The sequence below is a fragment of the Meleagris gallopavo genome, chromosome 1 (assembly GCF_905368555.1).
Source record: "Meleagris gallopavo chromosome 1, MGAL_WU_HG_1.1, whole genome shotgun sequence".
Taxonomy (NCBI): Eukaryota; Metazoa; Chordata; class Aves; order Galliformes; family Phasianidae; genus Meleagris; species Meleagris gallopavo.
The window spans coordinates 134,519,203-134,531,521 of record NC_139404.1 but is presented as its reverse complement, the minus strand read 5'-3'; the positions used below and the strand labels follow the sequence as shown (position 1 = coordinate 134,531,521).

The 12,319-nt window shown below is 41.3% G+C and overlaps 1 protein-coding gene across 1 annotated transcript in view; it reads right to left on the bottom strand.

Annotated features, from left to right (window-relative positions):
* The window catches only part of SH3RF3 (SH3 domain containing ring finger 3), a 234,894-nt gene that overhangs the window by 19,339 nt on the left and 203,236 nt on the right, over positions 1 to 12,319 (bottom strand). The gene's annotated exons all lie outside the window — the stretch shown is intronic.

The window sequence follows — 12,319 nt, the reverse complement described above, 5'->3', positions numbered from 1 at the left end:
AGATCTAGTAAAGGCTGTTAAAATAATGGTATGGATCCAATCTCTGCTTCAGAAAGTCTAAACAGGGAGATGAAACAGTTCTTGGAGCATGTACGGGTGCCCCCACCTTGCTACAAAGAGATCATAAAATCAGTGATGACGATTGCTACAATAAAGAAACAAAGCTATTTGGGCAAGAGCATAGGAAACAGGACAAAGCCAGGAACGAGCCCTTCCCTTACTGTCCCAGCTTTGGAAACTCAGCTGTTTAGAAACTTCATCAGCTGCAGGTGACTGAGAGAGTGCAAAAAGCAGCCAGCAGGATGCAGTGTCAGCCAAGGAAGAGACACAAAAGGTTGGGAAGTGCAACCCCAGAGTACTTTCTGCAACTGCAAATTCCTCAGCTCCATCTCTGCTGAGCAACACAGCACAGACCAAGGGCTGCAGAGCTCACCCTGCACCAAGAAGCCACCAGAGTACTGGCAATGGGGCTGATGGTGCCCTACTGCTTCCAGGAGCACACCTTGCTTCCTAATCTGGGGTCACACTGCCATTGTGCATACCAAGGGCTTGCCTGGAGTCAGCATGGAGGTCTCCTACATGATGCCAGACCAAGATTTGGTCTTGAAGATCTACCCTAAACTGAAGCCCAGCAAATTACAAATCTTTTAAATTTTATTTTAATGTATAAACCATGAATGAACGATTTAGGACACTCTGGAAGACTAACTGTAGTTTCTAGAGAAATGGACAGATGGACAGAGTACGAGCACCTTTCTGAAAAATCAGGCTCATTTATTCACACTAGAGGAAAATCTATCACAACTTCACTGACAACACAAGATTCTGAAATGAGAAAAAATATACAAACACAGTAAATAGTAGACTGCATAGAATTAGTATTTTTAAATGTGATGATTTAGACTGACAGGTTAGTTTGCTGCTTCTTGTCTCCTGTAAGGAAATGAGAAAGATTTATTGGTCTTGGGGAGGACCAGGAGCAACACTCACATTTTGTAGAAAGCCAGAGGAAGCTCACTCACCAAACACTTGAATGAAAGAGAACCAGTGACAGAATTCAGGATGTGCTTTGACATACTCCAATCTTACACATACTTAGCTCTGGCTCTCCTCATTTACAAAGAATGGATTTCATTTCAGAAACAAGCAGTTAAGATCACACGCTCTTGCTCTGTAATCTTATTAAATAAGAGACAAGTGAGATTTGTATTTTTATGGAAAGCAGAAACATGTGGGTAAATGGTTTGGATTAGTGGAGGTCATCTTGTCCCTTGTCACTGATGAGTCTATTCCCACTTGGTTGACATTGTTGCAGCAGCTGTGCCACCTCAGGCTGTAATTTCAGCACTTCCAACAAGCTAAATAGTTTTGGGGTGGTTGGCACTCAGAGGGAAGATTGCTTGTGGAAAATTCAGGCATCACAGCAGGTATATTTTTCTCTCAAAATCAATTCCCCACAGAAGGGAAAAAGGGATGCCTGTGGACAATAAAAAATTGGCAGGATTTGTGTGTACCGGACACTGAAGTACATTACAGTGAAATAATTCCTACAAACAATTCACCAGTTCATAAAAGATGCATTTATCTAGAGATTGAAGAGACAGCTGAGACTGACAGAACTTATCACAGCCACATGGAATCTGGCCCAGAGGCTACAAATGCAGAAGCTCCTATTGCTTGGGCAACGTATTTCTGAAAATTAGTGCTAGGCTTTGCAATGTTTGGGTGAGGGGTAGGAAGAAGAGGCCCCTGATGGCTCCCAGGTGATCTGACACTGTAGAAGGGATTTTGGACACAATCAAAGCCGTGAACATGAACATTTCTCTCTCTTGAAAATTTGCCCTCCAGTTTTGGCAGCTCCCACAGCATCAAACTGGAGCATCCAAAAAGCACTATTCTTAGTGCATTTCATACACTTGCCTCTGCTTCCTCCTGCCCTCTTGAACATCCTTTAAGTGAATGCCCTTTAAAAAATGAAGACAGAAACCTAGAATCATTTTAAAGGATTAAAAAGCAGCTGTCAATGTCAGAAGGATGCCCAGGCATGTAAACGACAATTTCTTTGATGAAGCAACCAAGGCACCGTAGCTTTCCAAATGTCACAACACTTGGGTTGTAATTACTGCTAAAGCTCTTATAGTAAAAAGCTTGCTAGAAGCTGCTTAAGACCAGGCAGAACTTGTTATAGCAGCATCCTCTCTTCGGCAACAATCAGGTTTCACCTTTCTTCTCAGTTTTGCCTTTTTGCTACTTAAAAAATAAAAATGGAACCATCAAAGACAATTTGCTAAAAAAAAAAAAAAAAAAAAAAAAAAGTAATATCCTTATGCCAAAGTTAGGACTTGGGAAGAATAATATTCCCCTTCCTTAAATTAAAGATCAGAGCAAGAAGGATCATCAATGAAAAAACCTCAGTGTTGTAAACCAAACAGAACAACCAGGATGCAAGTAGAAAAGGGGAGTCCATAGCTCAATGGCCTTTTTCTCTTTTTGTGCTAAGTTCACTCTGTTTCATTCTACCATCCATCCTATCTTCCTTTCCTTTGTCTGTTTTACCCAGTTCTTCTTCCACGACACACGGCCTACAAGTATGACCATGTAATCAAATACAATTGAGTTAAACTGCTAGGCAATGAGGCAATGACGTCTGCTCAGTGTTCTTACATGTGACCAGTGCACAAATAACCAGCAACAGTAACAGGCACACAGCACAAATTTCTCTTTGCTCTAACAACTAGTTGTCTGATAGAGGACAGTGTGACCTGAAATCGAAGGTGGATCCTGCCAACTACCAGCCAAAATTGGGCAATTTTAAAACAGAAGCTTAAAAAGCCTCTGTGAAGGTGCTGGTGACATAGACCTCATACCTGAAAATGATAGAAACTATCTAAAGATAAAATCACGGCTGAGCTGGAGCAGAAATGACAGCTTTGTCATAATAGTCTGTCTCACAGATGAAGTTGGAAAACCCTTTACACAAATCAAATGTAAGTGCTAGAAGATTTCCCTTGACCATGGTGATTGATCAAATGATGTTGCCTAAAGAGTGACAGCCTTTCTTATTTTCATTTTAGCAAAACAATGTGGGTAAACATTGATTTAGAATCATCCTGTCCTCAGTCTGACCACAACTGATCGCAACGTCTCTGCCTGTAAAGATAAGAGAATTAGTAGCCCATTAGTTAAAGCAATCATGAGTTCTAGTCAAACCCCTGTACTTATGATTACTATTGATGTATCTGACAGTCTTCCTACACTTGAGCAGACAATATGATGAGTATCCTCTACAGGTTTGTCCTTTCAGCTTCCTCCTGCTAGGACAGCAATGCGTGTGTTTAAGGGATCCCTTCCAGGCTCGTGCTCTCTCTATTTCAACTCAGCAGCATATGTACAAGAAGTCAGACTGCAGACAGACAACCAGCTGTTGTCAGTTGCTTTGCAGCGTGTTCCAGGTAATGAATTGCTGTCAAATGGGAGAACATTTCAAACAGGTGCCAACGAGGCTTGTCTTAGGCCCAGTGCTGTTCAATCTTTTTGTTAATTATGTGGTAAATGAGCCAGGGCTGCACTTCTAAAACCTGCAGTAGGCACTGAGTTAAGTCTGCAAGCAGTTGAAAGAGCAAATGAGAAGAATTCAGAACAATTTTCCTAAAACGGAGAAACGGTTTTAAAACATCATGGTGAAATCTGAAAAGACGAACATGATGTGCAACTGCCTGGAGGGGTAAATCAAATGCACAGATGCAAAACGAGGACTGACCAGTACATCAGCAGCTCTGCAGAAAGGGATGTGGGAGTTTCAGTGGATCACGAACAAGACATGAGTCAAGATGCTGCTGTGAAAAAGGCAAATGGCACCTGGATACACATTAATAAGCACTTTATGTGTAAGCTATGGAAAGTTCTTACTGGATTCTAGTCACTTCTAACAAAGTCTCAGCTGAACTCCACTCTGCAGCACTACTTTTTCAGACCCCAGCAAGCTGCAGACCATCCAGGCGAGAGCAGAAAGTAGACCTCTCAGAGACCTAGAGAACAGTATGTGTGAACAAAGTGTAGAAACTGGGCTCAGTTAGGCTGGAAGAAGAGAAATTGCATCTAAACCTGCCAAGCAGAAGTATCTGGATTAGACATAAAACCTGTCCAGAAAAAATTAAGAAGTTGGAAGATCAGTTTTGTCTTTTATGTCCTGATCAAAGCCTGGGTTATGAGTTTCCCTTCCCACAGCAGGCACCGTCCTGTTGATAGGCTCTGCCTGCCTGACCTCACCCTCTCCTGTCTCAAAATTTATAATATGAAGAATAACATAATGTGGTACAGGAGGGAATAGAGATCTCTGAAGTCATCAAAAAAGCCAGCAAGTTCCATTTTTAAATATGCCAGTTCTGAACTGATTGTGAACAGGGATTAAAAAACACAGTACAGAAAATTTACTTTACTGTAAAATAAGTTGGCCGTGGACCCATATTAAATTACTTCTCTCCCTGGGGCATCTGGTGATGAAGCCCAATGCTGGTCTGCTGCTAGCGTGCTGAGTACAGTTTGAGTTGAATTAATATTTCAGCTTCTGTAGTCTTAACTTAAAGACATATACCAGTGAGCATGAATCAAATAAAATACATACAAAATGTAAAACAATGAGTTCTGTCTTTATAATTATTTTTTTTAAATGATTGACCACTTTACACCCAATATTCACTGATTACAGACAGCTTGCAGATCAAGTATCTGAAAAACAACTTCTGCATGGTGGTTTTCTGAATTCCTCAGGACAATTTTTCTCTGGAGGGCATAATAACAGTATTTTTCTGTAGACCATCAGGCACAAGCACTGGCTCTACATCCTGACTTGGTCTGAAGGGAATTACTTGATGCATGAGACATTCAGGCCAAAAAAAACCACGACAAGCATCAACAACAACAACAAAAAAAACAAAATAAAAAACAACAGATTGACTTTAAAATGGCTTTACCACTTGGCATAATAAAAGTTGAGGACTGGTGAATTTTTCTGCTGCTACTGCACAATGGAAAATAAACAAAAATGCAGAAAATAAGAAAAATACCCCTCTGCTACAACTTGGTTATACCCTCAAGTTACATGATAAAAACAGAAACATGCTGCAGGTATCTGCTGTCTGCAATAAAGTGCTGTTTCTATAGTGCCAATGTTGGTCAGAAACAGCAATTTCATTTATTTATATAATTATTCTAACAGAGTTGGTTGAAGTATCTCTGCGTTGATCCTACATATTTTAACCTATCTATTGGGTAGCTAGAGAGCAAAGCAAAGAAAAATACAAGCACCTCTGTGACAAAAAAGACAAACACAGACACTGAAAAGCTGGTTACAGTCAGTTTTTACAGCAAAGTTCAAACCTTGTATCCGTAAAACAACTGTATTAGTGCTTGAGATATTTGTATTTCAGTGAACAATCTCTGTTACCTCTTGGCAGTTTAAGACTTGCTGGCTTGTAAATTCATAGTTGAAAAACAATTGGGAGAAAAAAATGGGACCTGAGTCTCTGAGATGCCACCAACTCTGATGCACTGTGTTCAAGGCATCCAACTTTTTAGTGTGGCTTTCTGCTGGAACTGTTTTATCCTCATTGGGAGCGATGGGGTGGTGTCAGGCACAGTATTTGCACTCTGTTTTTTACCCTGTGTATGGGAATTGACATTAGAAGGGGGTGAGGGATCCTCAGGAACCCACCTGCAGGGTGCTGTAGCCCGAGGCAGAGAGAAGGAAATTAAAAGGGGAAAAATGGAGGGTGGGGGAGCAGGACTGCCTCTACCCCCTCACTGGATGGCCCTGACAATACCTTAGCAGCCAGAATATATCAATATCTTTCATCAGTACCACAACTTAAAGGGCTTAAATTTCACCTGGCTAACCCAAGGGGATGCCTGCCGCCTGCTCCCCCAGCACGGCCAGATTCAGCGAGCTAGGACTGTGCCATTTCCTCTGCTGGTATGGGAATGCCAGAGAAATGCCAGCACCACGATGCTCGCACGCAGACACGCACACATGCCTGCAGCCTTCTGTCTCCTGCGCTCCCTTACATGCTCTTCCTTTTGTCAGCCCTACTTTTTTCCAACAGTGCTAAGGATTTAGTAAAAACCTATAGGTCTTATGTGTTGTAAAATTAGGCTTCTCCAAGTGCCAGCACAATGCTGCGTCTTGGCATGCAAGCAGCTTCGCTTCCATTTAGGAGATAAAGTGAATTTCCTCTTGACATTAAAGCACTCTCCATCCTCGCCTCCCTCGGATCTGCTTCCCCTTATGGCTGCGGAGTACAGCACAGAGCCACTCGAAACAGTGTAAGAGAAATCCACTGCAGCCACTTCAGAAATCCTGTGACAGTGCTACAAGGAAGATAAGCAGGGGGGAGAGAGGGGAGAGAAAAGGAAGAGCTCTCAGAGCCTGCTTGGCAGCAAAGCCAACACTTGAAATATCTGTGGGGAGTTTGAAAGCATTTCCTAACATCAAAAATGTGAAGAAGAAAAAGAAATTTTGATCAATGGCTTATTGCCCTTGATCTAAGCAAAAGAATCCTAGCCAGTCAGAAATAACAGAAATCTGTTTTATTGTAAAGCAGAAGTTTCCTATGTTTTGACAGCTGAGACTCGTGCTTTTGGCTGGGTTATCTGCCAGCCTTAAAATATTTATCAGTGAGTTGCCAGGCTTTTGTCCTTTCAAACTGAACTCTAATGATGAAGGAGAAGGTGCTGGAGAGATGTTAAGCACCAGCTCTCCTGCCCTAGAGCAGAACTCTGTGGCCTGAATTCACATGACCAGAAAAAGAGATTTCTACTCTCTGGCCAAGTTTCTGGTGAATCACTTGCTGGTCACAGAGCCAAGATCTGCCTTCTGGAGCATGGGAAGCAGCAGTGCATTGGTGATGAATGCAGCCCCCTCTCCTTTGTTGAAAGGAAATGGATTAACAGTATGTATTCTGTGCACAAGTCTTCAGAGAAATGGGCTAAAATATCCCAGATTAAAGAACTCCTGAAGAATGAACTGGAACACATGCAACAGAAAAGTCAAATGTGATTCTGAAAATGATCAGTGAAATGGTGGTGGTGGTAGCCAGGACAAACTCAGATATCTTACATACTACCCAAGCTAATTGGCTTCACAGAACTTATTCTTTGTCATTTCCATGAAAATTTTTACATCGTTACTTCAATGCTGCTTCCTCCTGATGCTTTCTACATTTTGATATACTTACTGTAGAAATTCAAACCAGATTCTTCTGCTCCTGTGCAATTTATTCATTTTAATGTGCCACTCTGCTTTCATTTAGTCACTTGGCTGTTATTCCATTTCATATTCGTACAACTTAAGGGGCTCTCTTAGGTGAAGTGGCTACAAAGTGAAAAATATTAAATGATTTCATATCTACTAGGAAGATGGAATTTCTCTTCCAAAACTTCAGGGTCAGTCATATTGACTTTGTATTTGAAAAATCTACTTCCATCAGTTCTGTCCCTAGCTGCCTTTATTCGTCCCAGGGTGACCACTATTTTTGTCATGTCATTTTCTATCCACACAGTCCTTGCAAGTGTTCAGCACTCTACTTCTGAGACTGATCTTCCATTTTCCGGATAAGGAATTCAATTTCTCTCATAGATGAGAAGTGATAACAAACTCCTCACTCAGGGACACGTTAATATGAGAAGAAGTCACAATACGGACACTAACAGTAAATGAAAACTGAAGGTGCACTACTATGTAGAATCACTTCCTTCAGGCACTTTTAGTTTTACCAACGGACAGCTTAGCCACACAGCTTTAATGTGAAGTAAAGCTGAAGAGCATCTCAGAGTTTACAAAACCAAAATTTTGAAGGGCCTCTGAACTAGTCTGTAGCACTATGTAAAGTCAGGGTGGGCTACTAAGAGTAGGCTCGAGGCTGCAAACCAGGGAAGGCAGAGGAAAGCACTGGCAGAAAGGAGCTGCAGAGAGGGAATTCTCTCCACACGTGTCTATATTGGCATGTATAACAAGGCCAGGGTTTAGGATCAAACTCTGGTCCACAATCACTAATCTCTGTGGGCTTGGATTTCTCCCAGGACAGTATAGGGCCATGCCATATACCAGGACTGTTCTTGATAAGCAGTCTGGATGAAGTCAGCCTATTTCTGATGGGGAAGAAAGCTTAGAAAAGTGGAAGCCTTGGCTTGTATTGCTTTATAATGTATTCCTTACATCAGGATCAGGCCAAGCTGACTGTACCATTTGAGGATTGCAACTATTTTGAGCAGAACCAATATTTGAGAATGTGAGTGACACCAGTGAGAGGACAGATGTTTACTGGTTCAGTCTTCACATGCAAAACTCTTGCTGTGTATTCAGTCATTTTCTGAAGACGGGTTTCTTGCTGTTGTAACATCAGTAAACAGAAGCACAATGTGCCTTCCAGTTTGTTGTGACTTGCTTATCCAACCCCTCTTTATATTCCAGGAACAAAGTTACTAGTTTTAAAACTGCAAATAGATTTTTTATCTCATCATAGTTATAAGAAACATTTAATTTTACATTGCCAATTTTCAAACATTTCTTTATACTCCAGCTAGGTAAAATAGTAAGGTGTTGGTGTAGCACAGTGATGAATTAATAACTTGCTCACTAGAGCAAGATCTTATTTTCCTCTCAAGCAGATACTAGGCCAGACATTTTGGAAGAACTTAATCAAAATCCTCATCAAAAGCCAAATGAGTGGATTTTAAAGAAAGTTTAATTACAGTGGTCTAACCACCCAGCATCATTTGCTTGATTTGATTAACGTAATGAGGAGCACATTTAATGAGAAATGCATTAATTCATTTAAACAAGTGGTTTTATCTGAGGTATTAAGTATCGGCTCAGATTATGTACTGCAGAAACTATTACAGCAAAAATTGGCTGAGGTCAGAGCAGTAGTCATGCTGTAATTACAAGCTCCCAGCCATAAGCTGAACTTGCACAGTGCTTGTCATGACTGAAAAAGCAGGACTCTCAATTTTAAAAAGCCTCCCAAATATGGGACTTTGCTTCTATTCCACAGCTGGGATCTCCATCCCTTGCTTTTGGATGTTCAGAAAATTCAGGAATTTGAATGGTATTTCTCTGAGTTTCAGACAGTTACACAAGCAGACATTATGAGCAAACGACAAAGCTGGAGCTCAGGGGGCTCCTGACACCACCCATAGCCCTAGAGCAAACAACCCGTTCCCCATTTTCATTCTGTTCTACCTCTTTCATGCCCTTGTCATAGAGGATTGTACTGGCATCCCTTCCCCACTGCCTGGCTGCATCTCCCCACCTCTGCACGCCCTTTGCTGTCCTGTGCTGCCCTGAGCACGTTACCTCCTTGACTTTTGCCATGCTCCCATGTCTGTATTCAGTCTCTGCTTGTTTTTCCTGTGGTGTCTGCTCTACCTCTGCATGAGCTGCCTTTCCTGTTGCTTTGTACTGAGTCCATAGAGCCCTGAAACAGCTTTGATTTTACAGCATGGTTGCACAGTGGACTTAAGCACTATCTATTGCTCAGTCTTACCTCAGTTACCACCAGCAGCTTTGAAACTGCTCTCTAACAGGGCAGGAGGCTGGTTTCAGCATCCTCCTGCGATAAGTGCACACTGACAAGTGCAGATTGGCGTGAAGGCCATGTTTTGCCTCTTGTTTATCTCCCATTTAAGTCAGCACAAGAGTGACAGTCAGACACTATTATAAATCTGAATGCAGGTGCCAACTTTTACCTGCAAGTTTGAAACTTCTGATGAAGACTTTCAAAATATAAGCTGAAGTGGAAAAAAAGAATCATCAAAAAATAGACCTAAGGATTTCTAATTTTTTTTTTTAGTAGAAGATGAGCAAGCAAAACATTCTATTGAACTGAAAACCATAATTCTTGGGATTGCTTCTGTCACTTGTCTTTAGATCACAAGGAAAGAAGAGTAAAAATTGGAGTTACAGTCCCCTGATTTTAGAGAAATCCTGAAATGTGCTGCATCTGACTGCTGCACACCAACAGGAACTGGTGAAATATCACTGGTATATAAAATATTTGCACAGAGGAAAGCATTAGCAGTGAGTACCTCAGCAGTACACTCAAGGATGTTCCCAAGATAAAAGCAATCCTGTTTTGGAACAAGCTACCCAAGTAACATATACAGACTACTTTAAACAGCTGCCCCTTGATGTCATATTTGGTAACATCACATAGAATCTAGGCAGGAACTCATAAAACATAAATTAGTAGAAGATCATATCTTAAGTTACATTTTCCCACTCTCTCAGCCTGGCCTCAAGGAATCAGCCAACCTTTCTAATCTTGTCATCTGAAGAAAACTTCCCAAGGATCAATATCTTTGACAGTGCTAGAGTGACAAATGCAAAAAACTGTCTCTACAGTCCTCACAGAAAACACCTTCTACAAGAGAACCGTGACATCCAGTGGATTCTCATCATGGCCATCCCAGAATGTGCACTTCCTCCTACGTACTACGTGAACTCCCTCTGTACTACAGTGAACTCGCACTGAAAATGTGTGTGTAAATGAAAAACTCAGTTAACAACAGGAGAATGTTTCTCAAAAGAACCATTCTGCCTCTGATTGCTCAGCCTCACTCTCCATAAAATCCTACAAAAGAAACTGCAAAGACAGAAGTCAGGATTAAAATTCAAAAAATGACTGGATCCCCAAAACCACTGAATCCAACAACAATGCTGATTTTATGGCATGTCGCAATTTACCTCAGACACTGCTTGCTAATCTCATTTTCTCAGGAGATAATTACCTGTGCATTTCTTCCACCCCGTGTTCAGTGGAGCTGAAGACCTTATTATAACTCCTCTTTCTAACATCCCCTCTTTTCCTTTCATCTTGAAGTACTTGACTGATTACTATAATGAAACTAAACTCAGACAAATTGCTTCCAGTCTTTCCTTATCTGGCAGTTTGCTAGTTATGTCCTTCCTTCTGTTTTTCACCTCTCAACCTTGTCTGTTTTTTTTTCTAACAGGTGTAGCAGTAACATATATTACCTCTCTTTACAGATATTCCTTCGGAGTGTCATGGCTATTCCCTGTTTACCCCAAACTTTCCCAACCAGCCTCCACTTTGGAAATATTGAGTGTGGTTCCAGATATGGCTCCAGTTCTGATTCACAGATTCCTTTTTGAATAGCAACATGCCTTTTAGTCTAGCACTATCCAAGCTCTCAGCAGCTTCAAAGAGATATCTGGGTTTGATTTGGATTGTGCAGAGTAGGAGCACAATTTAACAGGCCAAACATCAGTCACTATTTATAAAGGGAAAGGAAGCATTGTTAGTTCAGACCTTCCTTAAATTAAAGTGAAATGACATGGAGGAGATTCAGGAACATATTGCTCTGCACAGTTGAGCATAGTTCTGTACCACTCTATACAGTCAGAGATGGCAGGTTTAACATCACTTCTCTCCAATACTTCCCAGGTACTGTACTGTTCTTTAGCAATGTCCACTGTGTTGCTGCAGTATATTATTTGCTTCTCTTTATCTGTGGAGCACAAAAATCGTAACTTTCCTTCCCTGAATTCAAATTCAGAATAGAATCATAGAATCATTAAGGGTGGAAAAGACCTCTGAGATCATCTAGTCCAACTTCCAGCCATTCCCACCATGCCCAGCTACCACATCCCTCAGTGCCACATGTACACGGTTCTTGAACACCTCCAGGGATGTGACTCCACCACCTCCCTAGGCAGTTACTTAAAGGCGTAACCATTTGGGAACAGTTAACCAGAATCCTATGTAGAAACTCAACATAAATTCACCTAGGAAATTATGGTGTGTCCCACATGGACCTACGTAATTGCATGCTAGTTTTAGGAAGTATTAAATATGCTACTACACAAAGCTCTGAAGCAACATACAAACTACCACCATGGCTGAATGCTATACAGTTCCTCTAGCTTGCACAGGAAGCAAGTATCGTATTGCTCACTCACCATGGAGCCCTCAATGAACACTTGGAATTCATTCTTCAAAAGCAAATATCTAAATTTCATGTCTATGGTAGCAGTTTACACCTTTCCCCTTTCACCAAAAGACAACCAGAGACAATTCAGGACAGGATTATTACAGAAGCAATTTTAAGACTTGTATTTCTCATCGAGAAACTAGGAGCAGTCTGTGACCGTGACCACATGAGAGATTTGCAATCTCAATTTACCATGTTCTGAGTAAATGTTTACCCTATATGTGCCTGTCACCATGGAAGAACATGGGGGACATACAAGAAGGTATATATTCACAGGCCCAAAGGAAAAGCAAGCCTCATTGGCTCTTCT